Here is an 18,731-nt window from a genome sequence, read left to right as displayed (position 1 = left end):
AAAGACCCTGATGCTGGGAAAACTTGAAGGCAGGAGGAGAAGGGGACAACAGAGAATGAGATGGTTGGATGACATCACCAACTCAATGGACATGAGTTTGAGGAGCTTCAGGAGTTGGTGATGGACAGGGTGGACTGGCATGCTGCAGTCCATGGGGTCGCAAAGAGACATGACTGAGCGACTGAACTGAACTGATGTGTTAGGCATTTTGTACACGTCTGTCTTTAGATCAGGGTTTCCCAGGTGGCTCGGTGGTAAAGAATTCACCTGCCAATGCAAGAGACACAGGTTTGAGTCCTGGGTCAGGAAGATCACCTGCAGGAGGAAATGGTAATGCACTCTAGTATTCTTGCCTGGAGAATACCATGGATAGAAGAGCTTGGAGGCCTCAGTCCATGGGGTCGCAAAGACTCAGACATGACAGAGCACGCGTGCCACACACGCATACCCATTCAGAAACCCACTTAAAACACTTAGGCCAGTGTTTTTATCTGGATAGAGAAAGATGATGAAAAAATTTTCCTTGTCTCATAGTGGAGAAGAATTATGTGTAAAAATTCGACATGGAATGATAACTACCCTCATAAAGTTGTGAGGATCAAATTGCTTAAAGGAAAATGGGATGCCTTGTAAACTATAAAGTTTTCTAAACACATCTAGCCACTACCTTTATATAAAGTCCTCAGGGCCTCTCACAGTCTAACTAGAGAAACTATTTGGATGCTTACCTAATCTCCGATAGTGTCCTCCCTTTTACATATGAGAGTAGGACTGCACCCAGGCTTGTCAAAGAAGAAACTTGGTTTACTAGTAAAACTGGAAACCTGGGGCCAAACTGTGGTGGAGGTAATGAAGATAATGTAAACAGCGGGGAAGGAACACAGCTCCACCCATCAACAGAAAATTGGATTAAAGATTTACTGAGCAAGACCCCATCAGAACAAGACCCAGTAATCCCCTCAGTCAGTCTATCCCATCAGGAAGCTTTTATAAGCCTCTTATCCTTCTCTATCAGCAGACAGACTGCAAACCACCATCACAGAAAACTAACCAATCTAATCACATGGACCACAGCCTTGTCTAACAATGAAACTATGAGCCATGCCTTCTGGGGTCCCCCAAGATGCACAGGTTATGGTGGAGAGTTCTGACAAAATGTTGTCCACTAGAGATGGGACTAGCAAACCACTTCAGTATTCTTGCCTTGAGAACCCCATGAATAGTATGAAAAGGCAAAAAGATAGGACACTGAAAGATGAACTCCCCAGGTCAGTAGGTGCCCAGTATGCTACTGGAGATCAGTGGAGAAATAATTCCGGAAAGAATGAAGAGATGGAGCCAAAGCAAAAACAACACCCAGTTGTGGATGTGACTGGTGATGGAAGCAAAGTCCGATGCTGTAAAGAGCAATATTGCATAGGAACCTGGAGTGTTAGGTCCATGAATCAGGGCAAATTGGAAGTGGTCAAACAAGAGATGGCAAGAGGGAACATCAACATTCTAGGAATCAGTGAACTAAAATGGACTGGAATGGGTGGATTTAACTCATATGACCATTATGGCCTACTACTGTGGGCAAGAATCCCTTAGAATAAATGGAGTAGCCATCATGGTCAACAAAAGAGTCCGAAATCCAGTACTTGGATGAAGTCTCAAAAATGACAGTATGATCTCTGTTTGTTCCAAGGTAAACCATTCAATATCATGGTAATCCAAGCCTATGCCCTGACCAGTAACGAAGAAGCTGAAGTTGAATGATTCTATGAAGACCTACAAGACCTTCTAGAATTAACACCCGAAAAGACACCCTTTTCATTATAGGGGACTGGAATGCAAAAGTAGAAAGTCAAGAAACACCTAGAGTAACAGGCAAATTTCAGAGAAGGCAATGGCAACTCACTCCAGTACTCTTGCCTGGAAAATCCCATGGATGAAGGAGCCTAGTAGGTTGCAGTCCATGGGGTCGCTAAGAGTCGGATACGACTGAGTGACTTCACTTTCACTTTTCACTTTCATGCATTGGAGAAGGAAATGGCAACCCACTCCAATGTTCTTGCCTGGAGAATCCCAGGGAGAGGGGAGCCTGTTGGGCTGCCGTCTATGGGGTCGCACAGAGTTGAACACGACTGAAGTGACTTAGCAGCAGCAGCAACAGGCAAATTTGGCCTTGGAGTAAAGAATGAAGCAGGGCAAAGGCTAATAGAGTTCTGCCAGGAGAATGCACTGGTTATAGCAAACACCCTCTTCCAACAACACAAAAGACTCTACACATGGACATCATCAGATGGTCAATACAGAAATCAGATTGATTATATTATTTGCCACCAAAGATGGAGAAGCTCTATACAGTCAGCAAAAACAAGATCAGGAGCTGACTGCGGCTCAGATCATGAACTCCTTATTGCCAAATTCAGATTTAAATTGAAGAAAGTAGGGAAAACCATTAGACCATTCAGGTATGATCTAAATCAAATCCCTAACGATTATACAGTGGAAGTGAGAAATAGATTTAAGGGACTAGATCTGATAGACAGAGTGCCTGAAGAACTATGGATGGAGGTTCATGACGTTGTACAGGAAACAGAGATCAAGACCATCCCCAACAAAAAAGATATGCTAAAAAGCAAAATTACTATCTGAGGAGGCCTTACAAATAGCTGTGAAAAGAAGAGAAGCCAAAAGCAAAGGAGAAAAGGAAAGATATACCCATTTGAATGCAGAGTTCCAAAGAATAGCAAGGAGAGATAAGAAAGCCTTCCACGGTGATCAATGCAAAGAAATAGAGGCAAACAACAGAATGGGAAAGACTAGAGATCTCTTCAAGAAAATTAGAGATACCAAGGGAACATTTCATGCAAAGATGGGCACAATAAAGGACAGAAATGGTATGGACCTAACAGAAGCAGAAGATATTAAGAAGAGGTGGCAAAAATACACAGAAGAACTCTACAAAAAAGATCTTCACCTCCCAGATAATCACGATGGTGTGATCACTCACTTAGAGCCAGACATCCTGGAATGTGAAGTCAAGTGAGCCTTAGGAAGCATCGCTATGAACAAAGCTAGTAGAGGTGAAGAAATTCCAGTTGAGCTATTTCAAATCCTGAAAGATGATGCTGTGAAAGTGCTGCACTCAATATGCCAGCAAATTTGGAAAACTCAGCAGTGGCCACAAAACTGGAAAAGGTCAGTTTTCATTCCAATCCCAAAGAATGCTCAAACTACTGCACAATTGCACTCATCTCACACGCTAGTAAAGTAATGCTCAAAATTCTCCAAGGCAGGCTTCAGCAATACATGAACCGTGAACTTCCAGATGTTCAAGCTGGTTTTAGAAAAGGCAGAGGATCCAGAGATCAAATTGCCAACATCCGCTCGATCATGGAAAAAGCAAGAAAGTTCCAGGAAAACATCTACTTCTGCTTTATTGACTATGCCAAAGCTTTTGACTGTGTGGATCACAATAAACTGGAAAATTCTGAAAGAGATGGGAATAGCAGACTACCTAACCTGCCCGTTGAGAAATCTGTACGCAGATCAGTAAGCAACAGTTAGAAATGGACATGGAACAACAGACTGGTTCCAAATAGAAAAAGGAGTATGCCAAGGCTGTATATTGCCACCCTGCTTATTTAACTTATGTATAGAGTACATCATGCAGAGTAGACGACGGCAACCCACTCCAGTATTCTTGCCTGGAGAATCCCAGGGACAGGGGAGCCTGGTGGGTTGCCATCTAGGGGTCACACAGAGTCGGACACGACTGAAGTGACTTAGCAGCAGCAGCAGCAGCAGAGTACATCATGAGAAACGCTGGGCTGGAGGAAGCACAAGCTGGAATCAAGATTGCCAGGAGAAATATCAATAACCTCAGATATACAGATGATATACAGATATGCAGTTCCCTGGTAGCTCAGAGGATAAAACATCTGCCTGCCATGCAGGAGACCCAGGTTTGATCCCTGGGTTGGGAAGACCCACTGGAGAAGGAAATGGCAACCCACTCCAGTATTCTTGCCTGGAGAATCCCATGGAGAGAGGAGCCTGGTGGGCTACAGTCCACGAGGTCGCAAAGAGTCAGACAGGACTGAGCGAGTTCACTTCACTTCATACAGATGACACTACCCTTATGGCAGAAAGTGAAGAAGAACTGAAGAGCCTCTTGATGAAAGTGAAAGAGGAGAGTGAAAAAGTTGGCTTAAAACTCAACATTCAGAAAACGAAGATCATGGCAATCGGTCCTATCACTTCATGGCTAATAGATGGGGAAAGAGTGGAAACAGTGACAGACTTTTTTGGGGGGCTCCAAAATCACTGCAGATGGTGACTGAGGCCATGAAATTAAAAGACGCTTACTCCTTGGAAGGAAAGTTATGACCAACCTAGAAAGCATATTAAAAAGCAGAGATATTACTTTGCCAACAAAGGTCCATCTAGTCAAGGCTATGGTTTTTCCAGTAGTCATGTTTGGATGTGAGACTTTGACTATAAAGAAAGCTGAGCACCAAATAATTGATGCTTTTGTACTGTGATGTTGAAGACTCTTAAGGATCCCTTGGACTGCAAGGAGATCCAACCAGTCCATCCTAAAGGAAATCAGTCCTAAATATTCATTGAAAGGACTGATGTTGAAGCTAAAACTCCAATACTTTGGCCACCTGATGCCAAGAGCTGACTCATTTGAAAAGACCCTGATGCTGGGAAAGGTTGAAGGCAAGAGGAGAAGGGGATGACAGAAGATGAAATGGTTGGATCGCATCACCAACTCAATGGACATAAGTTTGAGTAAACTCCAGGAGTTGGTGATGGACAGGGAGGCCTGGCGTGCTGCAGTCCATGGAGTCGCAGAGTGAGACACGACTGAACAACTAAACTGAACTGAAAACTGGAAAACAGGAAGTCTGTTGATCAAATGGATTAATATTTTGAGCATTTACTATGTGCCCAGGGCTTTTTAAATTCCTTAAGAACTTTCTGAATGAAGAGTAATCAAGGGACTTCCCTGGGGCACTTCCTTGGTGGTGCAGTGGATAGCTAACATTTGAATGCTTACTGTAAATAAAGGCACCGCTCCAAGGGCATTACATTCATTCCTTTCACATTTCTCAGTCTTTATAACAACTCAGTAAAATACTGCTGGGTATTGTCATTAAATTAGTCATAAGAAAACTGATGTTTAAAGAGGTTAGATGATTTGCTCAGCAATATTTCATAGTTGAGACTTTGAACCCTGGCTAATTTGACACCAAACTGTACTCCATTCCAATCCACTACCAAAGCTTCCAGTGTTAATTACCACTAATCGCTCTTGTCATTTACCAAGTAAATATAACTGTCCATGGCAGGGAGTCAGTAAGGGAAAGACTAAGTGGGTGTCCATTGGGCAATTTCTGAAAGAAGTGGAGCATTTCATACAAGTTTCTTGTGGTGAAATAAAGTTGGAAGGATAAGAAAGGTTGAGCAGGGTGGAGGTGGCTTGGTTGAGCCTATCCAGGAACTGATTACATCTGAGCCTCTGCCCCTTTGCCTGTCAGCTGACTCAGAGCTGAGGGGCTGAACAAAACCCAGGCATGTTTATATCACAGGCTGTATACTTCAAAGGATCTAATTCCTGGCACTGAGATGCCCATTGCTTTTCAGAGAACACAGCCTTGTGGGGAAGAGAACAGGCTAGTCTCCATGAAGTGTTTGCAAAAGGACTAGGCAGTATTTGCTCTAAGTCCAAATATTAATATATAGAGCTTATTCTGGGTTTGGCAATAAAAACCACAGGGCCAGCCCTAAGCATGGTTGAAAACTGGATATTAAACCTGAAGTATTCCTCTGCCGTAAATAAGCAGTTAAGAACATGGACCGTAGAGTTAGATTGACTTGGATTCCAGTCTTGACTCCCCTACTCAACCGTGGATAAATTACTAAGCCTCAGTATTCTCATCTGTGAAATGGGAATTAAGGTAGTACCTATGTTAAATAATTATTGTGAAGATTAAATGACTATAAAGAATATATCATAGTGCCTAAGATGTAAGCAGTCTTGATCCATTAGTCATTTAAAGAAAAGTAATATAAGAGAATCTCAAGACTAAAAAAATTAATTTCTCTTTTCTTTCACTTAACATCCATCCAAAAGGCATTTATTATTGTGTTCAATGGGAAGGTTAGAGAAAATAATAACTTTCTTTGAACACCTAAGATGAGTCAAATTTTTTTTTTAAATGTGTTGTCTCACTTAATGGTCACAGCAGCCCTGTGAGATATTTTCCCACTTTAGAGACTCTTAAGTTGAGAGGTTTAGTAACATAGCTCAGATGTTTTATAGTTAGCACTAACTCCAAGCTTGGGAATAAGATAGCCTTTGTGCCCCCCCAGAGGATGTTATTCTTCAGGCAGGCAGACAAATCAATAAGTATCTGTATTCAAAGTGCTGTTATCGAGGCTTATACAGTAAACTCTTTTGCAACCCCTTGGACTGTAGCCCACCAGGCTCCTCTGTCCATGGGATTCTCCAGGCAAGAATACTGGAATAAGGTTGCCATGCCCTCCTCCAGAGGATCTCCTGACCCAGGGATGGTACCTGCACCTCTTCAATCTCCTGCATTGGCAGGCAGATTCTTTACCACTAGCACTACCTGCAAAGCCCAAGTTTGGATTAATACTTATAAAAATCAAAATGTAATTGATACCTTAACTTGATTGCTAGGATAAACACATTTGTCATTTAGAACCTCTTAAATTGATAAAGGATATCTAGTTTTTAAAAAGTTATGCTTAAGGAAGCAGAAGCTGTGAAATTGATAAAGGATAACTTTTAAAAGTATATAATAATTATTGGTTAAAAGATAAAAAATTTCTCTTTGAGGTCTAGAATAAAAGACTTAAGCAAAAAAGAAAAAAATAATAAAAGATTTATTTTATCATTGTCCTGTAGGGCGTATCCAGCTCTGTAAAGCAAGAAAAATATATAAATAGAGGTATTAAGGACTGGAAAGTAAGAAAGAAAATTCAAGTATATTTAAATTATTAGACTTAATAAGAGCTTGGACAGTTATTTTTATACAAGACTAATTACAAAAGTCAATTGTATTTTTATATACCAGCCACAAATAGTTTTTAAAAGTGTCTGAAATAGACAACTTATAATACCATTAAAAATGTCAAGTATCTAGGTATAATCTAACAAAAGATATGTCTGTCTTTAGAAAGAGGACCAAAACTTTATTCAGAGAGCTTAAAGAAGGCACGAATAAATGAAGAAAATATATTGTATTCAGACCATCTTTCACTCTATGTCTTAATGATTTGAATATAATATCCTCTCTGAAACCCAAGTCCTGGTGCATCAGAAACTGTCCTGCCTCCAATTCCTTGCTGCTGTAACAAATGTCTGTATAAGAAAGAATAACTAAAACTCTACACAGAAATATCTCCTAATAGTCTTAATAGCCTTAGCACTATTATGTCCAATCCAAGATACAAACTGACTGTCACCAGCTCTGATGACAAGAGACACTCTACCGGGACTCCATGGCACACTCTGACCTTGAGTGTTCTGGGGAAGCCCAGCACGTCTCTGAACAGTCAGCATTTATAGATGGCTTCACCCTAACCAAATCACATTCTTTGTTTTGATCCTTAGTACAAGCCTATTGCAGAGGGTTTTGTATGATCCCTATTTCACATGTGAGAAAGCCAAGGCTCCTCGAGATTAATGACAACCAAAAACGCACAGTCAACCATAAAGCTGGGACTCAAATCCAGGGTTTTTGACATCAAATATGATATATTTTCTATAAAAACAGTATATCTTTTGAGAGCAAACTTGTCCTACCATTTTGGTCAGGGCAAATACAATGTCTAACAATACAATGTTGAGTTTTTTGACTGGGCAAATCTTTTCCTGATCCTTCTATTCTCAAACAATTGGGTTTCTGAAGGCATTATATTTTTATATCTTAGAAGGAAAGGGATAGAAAGAAGAACATAAAAAGTAGGGACTTTATAAGTCATTTCACAAATTGGCCATTGATTTTTTTTTCAATTTAAATGTAGTTGATTTTTACAGCTTTGTGCAGCATAGTGATTCATGTATGTGTGTGTATATATATATGTGTGTGTATATATATATTCTGTTTTTGGATTCTTTTCTATTATAGGTTATTACAAAATATTGAATTAGTTCCTTGTACTATACAATAGGTCCTTGTTGCTTATCTATTTTATGTATAGTATTGTGTATATGTTAAACCCAACCTCCTAATTTATCCCTTCCCTTCTGGTAGTTTACTTTCATAATCAAGCCAGAATCTTCTTTCTCTTACCTGTGACATGAGATAATATATTTACCTCTCTTTCTCAGACTTTTTAGGATTAAATAAGGCAAAACATGGAAAGGGCTTAGCACAGTGCCTAGCACATAGTATATGCTCAATAAATGTTGTTGGCATTTATTGTTATTGGCAGCTACTTCCCAGGTGGCAGGTGGTAAAGGATCCACCTGCCAATGCAGGAGACATAAGAGATCCCTGGGTTCAGAAGATCTTCTGGAATAAGAAATGGCAACCCACTCCAGTATTCTTGCCTGGAAAACTCCAAGGACAGAGGAGCCTGGAGAGCTACAGTCCATGGAGTCACAAGGAGTTGGATGTGACTGAGTGGGGGGCGCACATGCGCCGCCCCCCCCTCCCCCCCACAGAAGGTAATCCTACAGGCGTTACAACTAGAATATTGCCCAGATCGAGGCAGAGGAAGCACAACACCAGATTAACTGCAGCCTCTTCTTTCTGTCAGGTACTTTGTGCTGTTCGTGAAGAGGCATCCTTTCCCTAAAGAGCGGCACAGGGGAGGAGGATCCTCAACATGTGATTCAAAGGGAAGCTATATTGTTTAAGACGTCTCCTTAGTCCATTTGTTCATTTTTTATTTTTTACTCAATGTATGTTTACTGAACAGCCAGCCATGTACCAGGCACTATGCTAGTCAGTGAGAATGGAGAGAAATAGATCATGAAATAGCATCGCAGAGGGAACTCTAGGCCGACTATCTCAGATACAAATCTCTGGGGGTCCCAGACTGTTCATTTGGAGGAAGGGGTGGCACACTGCCAGTTAGGTGGCAAATGTATGAGTTTGACATCAGAGGGATCAGGGTTTCAATCAATATGCTGTTTACTTTCCATGTAAACTGGAACAAATTCATTATATCTCTAAACCCCCTGTTTCTTCATCTGTTAAATGGGAACTATATACATACCATAAAGTGTTATTATAGTTAATGTATGGCAGAAACCAACACAATATTGTAAAGCAATTATCCTCCAATTAAAAATAAATATATTTTAAAAAGTAAAGTTATTATGAAGATTCAGTGGTGTCATGTAAATGACATGCTCTGCCTTTCATGGCTCCTCCTCCTCTTGAAATTGATCCCCCTCTGCCCCACCAACTTTTCCACTCCAAATTGTAATTTTCTCTGTTATGATTTCTTTTTCCCTTGACTTTAATTTGGTGTAAAACTGCTCTGCAACATATTATAATAATAAAATAAACGGAGAAGTGGGTAGGACACAGAGTGTACTTTGCCCCCAACCAGAAAGCCACACTCCCCACTTCTCTTCCCACACAAGCATGGTTGTTTCAAGCACGAACAACTGGGTCTCAAAGGCTAGCCATCCTTAATTGTCCATGACCAAGCATTTCAGGCCATCTCTGATTAATACATCAGAAGGAGCCTATTTGGTGCAGGTAGACCATTTGGTAGCCTATTTGGTGCAGGTAGACTGTTTTCCTTGGAGAAGGAAATGGCAACCCACTCCAGTGTTCTTGCCTGGAGAATCCCAGGGACAGGGGAGCCTGGTGGGCTGCCGTCTATGGGGTCACACAGAGTCGGACACGACTGAAGCGACTTAGCAGCAGTAGCAGTAGCAGACTGTTTTCCACATTTGCTCTTTATCCCTCAGTAACTGGTCAGACTATTCAGAGAGGAAAGGATCTTGAGAAGTTCTTGACTCTAGAGAAATGCTGAGGATGTCATCTTGGGCTCCTGCTGCATCCAAACAAATATCCTTTGTCCTCTCCTGGATAGTGATGGGATGGCCTCTATTTGAACCCTGCTCTAAACACTGAATAAGTTGTTTTTGTTTATTTACTTCATTGTTTATTCATTCATTCACTTACTAGACATTATTGACCACCAACTCTGCACCAGGCCTGTGCTAGATCTTGGGGTTATATCGATGAGAAAGAGGGACAGACTAGACCCTGACCCTCACGAAGCTTATATTCTACCAGGGTAGACAGACCAAAAAAAAACAAAAATCATGTCATCAAATAAATTAACAAGAAAACTCTGGTAAATAAGCTCTGCAAAAGAACTAAACAAGGAATATATAAAAGTGTAAATAAGTAGAAGGGGCAAACAGAGTGGTGAAAGTGGGCTTTTCCGCATGCATGCTGAGTTGCTTCAGTCATGTCCAACTCTTTGTGACCCTATGGACTACAGCCCACCAGGCTCTTCCGTCCATGGGATTCTCCAGGCAAGGATACTGGAGTGGGTTGACGTGCCCTTCTCCAGGGGATCTTCCCAACCCAGGGATCGAACCCACATCTCTTACGTCTCCTGCAGTGGCAGGCAGGTTCTTTACCACTAGTGCCACCTGGGAAGCCTGGGCTTTTCTGTGGAGGAAATATTTCATTGAGCCCTGAGTTGCCAATATGAGAAAATCTAGGAAGAAGTTTTCTCAGCAGAGGGAACAGTAAGTGTAAAGGTCTCAGAGAGAGGGAAGGGCTTGATATATTTAGAGAAATTAAAGGGGTATGAAATGAATACAAATTAACCTGGATTTTATAAGCTAGAACTATGGATTTTACTTTAAGTCTACTTCAGTAACTATTCAACAATCACTGAGTGCCTAATGTGTTGTTGTTCAGTCGCTCAGTTGTGTCCGACTCTTTGTGACCCCATGGACTGCAGCATGCCGGGCTTCCCTGTCCACCACCATCTCCAGGAGCTTGCTCAAACTCATGTCCATTGAGTGATGCCATCCATCCAGCTTGCCCTTTGTTGTCCTCTTCTCCTCCTGCCTTCAATCTTTCCCAGCATCAAGATCTTTTCCGATGAATTGGCCCTTCACATCAGGTGGCCATAGTATTGGAGCTTCAGCTTCAGTATCAGTCCTTCCAATGAATATTCAGGATTGATTTCCTTGAGGATTGACTGGTTTGATATCCTTGCTGTCCAGGGGACTCTCAAGTGTCTTCTCCAACACCATAGTTCAAAAACATCAATTCTTCAGTGCTCAGTTTTATGTTCCAACTCTCACATCCGTACACGACCACTGGAAAAAACATATCTTGGACTGTACAGACCTTTGTCAGCAAAGTAATGTCTCTTCTTTTTAATATATTGTTAGGTTAAATAGTGCCTAACTAAATGTGCCTAAATGTGCCAGGCACTCTTTTAGGCTCTGGATATGCAACATTGAAAGTAACTCCTGAAAGTTACATTCTAGTGGTGGAGACAAAGAGTAAACAAAATAAATAAGTAAAATAGATAGCATTTTTAGATAGTGCTAAGGAGAATATTTCAAGAAACTAAGAAAAGGAGTTATGTATAGGGTTGCAATTTTAGATAACAGTGAACAGATAAGGTCACATTTAAAAATTTACATTTAAGTAAAGATTTGAAATGTCCATGTGCTTGTCCAGGGACAAAGCCCAGTATTTAGAGGTCAGGGAAGATGAAGAATATCGGGAAAGGAGAATATCAAGAAGCATCTGGAATAGTAAGAGAAAAATCAGGCAATTGTCTTGGAAGCTGGAAAATATTTCAGGATGGAGAGAGATCAACAATGTAAAATACTGCGGTTAGCAAATAAAGATAAGAACTGAGACACAAACACTGAAGTTCATCAGTGACCTTGAAAGAACAGTTTCACTGCTATAGTGGAAGCAAACCACTGATAGGAGTATGTTCAGAGAGCATTAGAAGAAGGAAACTGGAAACCCTGAAAACAGACAACAATTTCAAGGAGTTTTGCCTAAGGAAAGGGATGAAATTAGGTAGAAGCCGCAGGAGAAGTTAGGTCAAAAGAGAATTTTTCCTCCAACTTTTAAAAAGTGTTCATTTACACAAAAGTTGAAAGAATTAAACAATATTCTTCACCTAGTTGTAACAATTGACATTTTGACATATTTGCTTTCTCTCTCTCTGGAGAGGGGATTCTTTAAACCTATTTTTTCAAACTGTGAAATGTAATGCACCTATAGAAAAGTCCACAAAACACATAACTTCAATGAATGATCACAAAGCCAACAGTTATGTAACCACCACCACCATCAAGATGAACTGGTACACTGACTGAATCCCCACAGGCCCCTTGGGCTCCCTTCCTCCCATTAAAAGGTAACCACCTTCCTGAATTTTCATAGTAACAACTTCTTGGTTTTCTTTATAGTTTTACTGCATAATGTTGTTGTTGTTCAGTTGCTAAATCAAATCTGATTCTTTTGCAACCCCATGGACCTGCCAGGCTCCTCTGTCCATCGGTTTTCCCAGGCAACAGTACTGGAGTGGGTTGCCATTTTCTTCTCCAGGGGATCTTTCTTTTCCCAAGGATTGAACCAGCATCTCTTGCATTGGCAGCTGGATTCTTTACCACTGAGCCACCAGGGAAGCCCTTTACTGCATAATAGTGAATTCCGAAACACCATAGTTTCATTTCTTCTTGTTTTTGAGCTTTAAGAATGTGATAATACATATAGCAGTATTTTTTAATTCTAACATCTTTAACTCATATGTTGTGGGTTTATTTCTTCATTGTATAGTATTCTGTTAAAAAAGCATGCCATTTATTGTTCATTATACTGTTTATGATCGTGTTGTTTATAGTTTTAAACTCTTAGAAATAATGAATGCTGTGTGCTGCTAGGAATGTGCTTGTATATGTCTCTCAGTGCACACATAAATGTATTTCTGTTGTGTATATTCCCAGGAGTAGACTTGTGGGGTCATAGGTATATTTATATACAACTTCCATAGCTAATACCAAAGAGTTTCCCCATTGGTTGAACCAATTTACATTCTCATCTGCAATGCATGAAAAGGTGTTGCTCCACATCCTTTTCCTTCTTTTTCAACGCTTGCCACCTTAGTGGGTATGTTGTGGTATATCATTGTGTAATTAACATTTCCCTGAGTACTGATGTTCTTTGGCCATTTGGATATTACCTTTTGTGACAAGTCCTTGAAGATTTTTGTCCATCTGTACATTTGAATTGTTTGACTTCTATTGATTTGTAGGTGTTTTTCCTATATGCTAAATGTAAGTCCTTGTAGATTATATGTTTTATACATCTTCTCTCAGTCTGTGCTTTGCCTTTTCATTTTCTTCATGCTGTCTCTAGATGAATAGAAATTCTTCATTTAATGGAGTAAACTGATCTTTCTGTTATTATACTTTTTAAGATTCTGTTTAGGAACTTTTTATCTATCTTAAGGTAGATATGCCCCAGAGAAATATCCTAGATGTTGTATCGTTCCACTTTCCACATTTAGGGTGATAGTTTACCTGGTGTTGAGTTTTGTGTATTGTCTTTCCTTTTTTTAGTATATGGATATCTGATGACCCAGTACTATTTATTAAAAGACCATCCTTTCCTCACTGTCAGGAAGATCCCCTGGAGGAGAAAATGTCAACCCACTCCAGTATTCTTGCCTAAATAATTTCATGGACAGAGGAGCCAGTCTATGGGGCTGCAGAGTCAGACACAACAGAAGTAACTTAGCATGCATGCACGCTTTCCTCAGTGTTTTGAAGTTCCACCTCTACAATAAGTCAGGTGTTAGTGAGGTACTTCATCATTCCTGTGCTTCATGTTCTATTCCATTGGTCTATTTTCTTTTCTTGCATCATTACTATACTGACTGAATTTACTATAGCTTTGTGATAAATCTTGATATCTTATGAAGCAATTACTCCTCAGTTCAATTCAGTTCAGTCACTCAGTCGTGTGCGACTCTCTGCGACCCCATGAATCACAGCACGCCAGGCCTCCCTGTCCATCACCAACTCCCGGAGTTCACTCAAACTCACATCCATCGAATCGGTGATGCCATCCAGCCATCTCATCCTCTGTCGTCCCCTTCTCCTCCTTCCCCCAATCCCTCCCAGCATCAGAGTCTTTTCCAATGAGTCAATTCTTTGCATGAGGTGGCCAAAGTACTGGAGTTTCAGCTTCAGCATCATTCCTTCCAAAGAACACCCAGGGCTGATCTCCCTTAGAATGGACTGGTTGGATCTCTTTGCAGTCCAAGGGACTCTCAAGAGTCTTCTCCAACACCACAGTTCAAAAGCATCAATTCTTCAGTGCTCAACTTTCTTCACAGTCCAACTCTCACATCCATGCATGACCACTGGAAAAACCTTGTTCTTGGCTATGATTGGATATTCCATGTCCCTATAAATTTTAGATTAGCTTATGGAGTTTCGTAAACAAAACAAAATAAAAGTCATCTTGGGACCTGCATTGGAATTGCATTGCATCTATAGATAACAGAATTCATATCTATATAACTGAATCTTCCAACCCATGAATATAGTATATCCTTCTTCTTCTTTTTTTTTTTTTTTAGTTCTCCTTTAATTTTTCTCAGTAAAGTTTACATTTTTCTACATAAAGATCTTGCTCATTTTTTGGTATGAATTTATTTCTAAGTACTTGAAACTTTAGAAATTTTAATTCCTGTTTGTTGCCAATACGGAAAAGTACAACTGATTTGTATATTTAGCAACCTTCTTTTTTTTTCCAGCAAACTTTTTTTTTTTTTTTTACTTTATTTTACTTTACAATACTGTATTGGTTTTGCCATACATTGACATGAATCTGCCACGGGTATACATGAGTTCCCAATCATGAAACCCCTCCCACCTCCCACCCCATATCATCTCTCTGGATCATCCCCCTGCACAACCTTCTTAAAGTTCCTTTTCAATTCTAGTAATTTATCTGTGAGTTCTTTTGAATTTTCTATGTATATAACATAGAAAATTCTATGTGTGAATAATGACAGTTTGTTTATTCCTTTTCTTTACTCTGACATTTACTCTGAAACTTACAAAATACCTCCATATTTCTATTTGTAATTTTAAAATAATAATTAAGTCTTTGATTTATCTGGAATTTATTTTTGGTATATGGTAAGAGGCATGGCGCCAAACTAATTTTTTCCCCAGATAGATATCCTGATTTTTATTTAGCAGTTAATGAGTAAACCATTTTTCCCTAATAATTTGAAATGAGACTTCTATGATAGATGTATTAAATTTCTATGTGTACTTGATTGTATTTTTTAATGTTTTTTTCCTGTTCACTGATCTCTTTCTGTCTTAGTCATTGTGACTTTAAACTACTTTAATATCTGGTGGGACTTTTATTTTTAGAGTATTTATTACTATTCTTTTTAATTATATGAATTTGAGAATCAGCTTATCTATTTCCAAAAAAGAATCCATTGGGATTTTTATTAGGAGAGCTTTAATGATAGATTCTCTTTCTATTGTTGAATTTTCACGCCCATGGATGGGCTTCCCTGGTGGCTCAGTGGTAGAGACCACCTGCCAATGCAGGAGACAAGCGTTCAGTTCCTGGGTCAGGAAGATGCCCTGGAGAAGGAAATGGCAACCCACTCCAGTATTCTTGCCTGGGAAATACCATGGACAGAAGGAGTCTGGCAGGCTACAGACAGGGCCTGCCTTTCTAATTGTTCAAATCTTTTGTTTCCTTTGTATTATAATACAGAGCTTGTACAGTTCTCATAATTTAGTCCTAGACATTTGTCCTTTTTTTGATATCACTAATGAAGATATTACTACATTATATTTTCAACTGGTCATTGTTTGCTTGAAGTTTGCCTCTTGGTTTTTCTCTGAATTAATTTTGTAATCCCATCACTGAACTAAATTCTCTTCCTGTCTATAATGAAGAAATTTTCCTTATATTTTATATATCTCCAAGATGCTCTTGTTTTTCCCCAGATAAGCAATTATATCATCTCTAAACAACATACAATTTATTTTCTTCTTTCTACTGTTTATTTCTTATATTTTCCCACTAAGGGATTACAAGCAGCAGGGCTATCTTATCTGATTACAATTTTTAATGATATATTTTACTTATTTATTTATTGGCTGCACTGGGTCTTTGTTGTGGAACACAGGCTTTCTCTAGTTGCAGCATGCAGGGACTTCTCTAGTTGTGGAGCACAGGCTCTAGAGCTCAAGGGCTTAATTGCCCTGAGGCATGTGGGATCTTAGTTCCATGACCAGGGATTGAGCCCAAGTCCTCAACCTTAGAAGGTGGATTCTTAACCATTGGACCACCAGGGAAGTCCCTCTGATTATAGTATTAAAGATTACATTGTCTGCAAATGTAGAACCAAGGAAAACTTTTCAGAGTCCAATACAGTAGTTCAGACATGAAAAGACTGTGGTTTGGCTAAGAGAGTGGCAGCAGAGATGGATGGAAGTCAATAGACTGGAAACATATTTTGAAGAAGTGCGGCAAGTATGTGACAGAGAACAAGTGGACCGTATTATGTTAAAGATTTGCAAACATCTTGGAAATCTGAGAATATGAGAATCAGTTGGTTAGAAAGGACCACAAATATAATCAAGAGTGTACTCTAATCCTATCTTTTCTTGGATTCACTCCAACTTCCTAGCCACTTCCAGCATAGAGAACTCACTGCCTCCCATGGAGCCCATTCCATTTACTCAATTTACTCAACAACCCTCCTCTTTGTCAGGTACTGGGTAGGGTCCTTAGAAACCTGAATAATCAAGATTCATCTCCTCTCTGGAGAACTGTCTCTCAGAGAAAGGAACAACGCTGTTTTTAGACAGTCTCTTTCCTGGCAGACTTTGCCATCTAGTTTCCTGTCTAAATTCTTTTCTAGAACAAGGCTGATCTCTCTCTTTTCCTGTGCTGCTCACTCCTCAGATGTTTGTAAGCTAATTATAACCTCTTGGGGTTTCTTATCCCCTCTTTTTTTTTTTTTTTTTTCAAACCTAATCTGACTCCAAGTTCTCTTTATCCTGGTCCAAATTTGAGAAACTTGGGACTTGTACTTTTGTGTTATTTTTCTGAAGTTATTATGTCATTTCTTTACCTTTACTCCATAGTCCAATAGCTGGGGAATTAATGTTCACTATGTATATATTTATATTTTTTTGTTTTGACTTAATGTTTACTTTTGTCTTGACTTAATGTTTACTTTTGTTTTAACTGTCTTTATTAAGGACTTAGTATATGAAGTGTACAGTTAGCTTTGGGAACAACAAACTAAAGAGCCATGAGGTCAATTACCTTGCCAGGCTCAGAAAACACTGAGTGATGAAGACATGTACCCAACGAAAAGACAAAATAAAATAATAATGCATATGTAAGGAAGCTAGCAAGTTGATTAGTGTTAAGTGAAATATAAATATATGATTTCTCCAAGATAAGCAATGATATAGAATCTACTTTTATGGATACTATATATACCATCCAGTCCAAAATAATAAGAATTTCTTTCTCCGATAGCCCATTACTATTCCAAAGTAGTTATGTTAGGAGAAGGCAATGGCACCCCACTCCAGTACTCTTGCTTGGAAAATCCCATGGACAGAGGAGCCTGGTAGGCTGCAGTCCATGGGGTCGCCAAGAGTCTGACACGACTGAGCGACTTCATTTTCACTTTTCACTTTCATACATTGGAGAAGGAAATGGCAACCCACTCCAGTGTTCTTGCTTGGAGAATCCCAGGGACAGGGAAGCCTGGTGGGCTGCCATCTATGGGGTCGCACAGAGTTGGACACGACTGAAGTGACTTAGCAGTAGCAGCAGTTATGTTAATTATGTGTTCACAATCCCCATCCAATTTGTTCAATATATTTAATGAAGATGTTATCTTCTTGGCCAGGCATTTTCATGTAACATTTGAATATGACTATACAGTATCTTGACTAGACAGACCTTAGTCAGCAAAGTAATATCTCTGCTTTTGAATATGCTATTTAGGTTGGTCATAACTTTTCTTCCAAGGAGTAAGCGTCTTTTAATTTCATGGCTGCAGTCACCATCTGCAGTGATTTTGGAGCCCCCCAAAATAAAGTTTGACACTGTTTCCACTGTTTGCCCATCTATTTCCCATGAAGTGATGGGACCAGATGCCATGATCTTACTTTTCTGAATGTTGAGCTTTAAGCCAACTTTTTCACTCTCCTCTTTCACTTTCATCAAGAGCCTTTTGAGTTCCTCTTCACTTTCTGCCATAAGGGTGGTGTCATCTGCATATTTGAGGTTATTGATATTTCTCCCGGCAATCTTGATTCCAGCTTGTGTTTCTTCCAGTCTAGCATTTCTCATGATGTACTCTGCATATTAGTTAAACAAGCAGGGTGACAATATACAGCCTTGACGTACACCTTTTCCTATTTGGAACCAGTCTGTTCTTCCATGTCCAGTTCTAACTGTTGCTTCCTGACCTGCATACAGATTTCTCAAGAGGCAGGTTAGGCGGTCTGGTATTCCCATCTCTTGAAGAATTTTCCACAGTTTATTGGGATCCACCAGTCAAAGGCTTTGACATAGTCAATAAGCAGAAATATATGTTTTTCTGCCACTCTTTTGCTTTTTCCATGATCCAGTGGATGTTGGCAATTTGATCTCTGGTTCCTCTGCCTTTTCTAAAAC

This window comes from Oryx dammah, unplaced genomic scaffold (assembly GCF_014754425.2).
Source record: "Oryx dammah isolate SB20612 unplaced genomic scaffold, SCBI_Odam_1.1 HiC_scaffold_15, whole genome shotgun sequence".
Lineage (NCBI taxonomy): Eukaryota > Metazoa > Chordata > Mammalia > Artiodactyla > Bovidae > Oryx > Oryx dammah.
Note: the sequence above shows the minus strand (reverse complement) of the source record.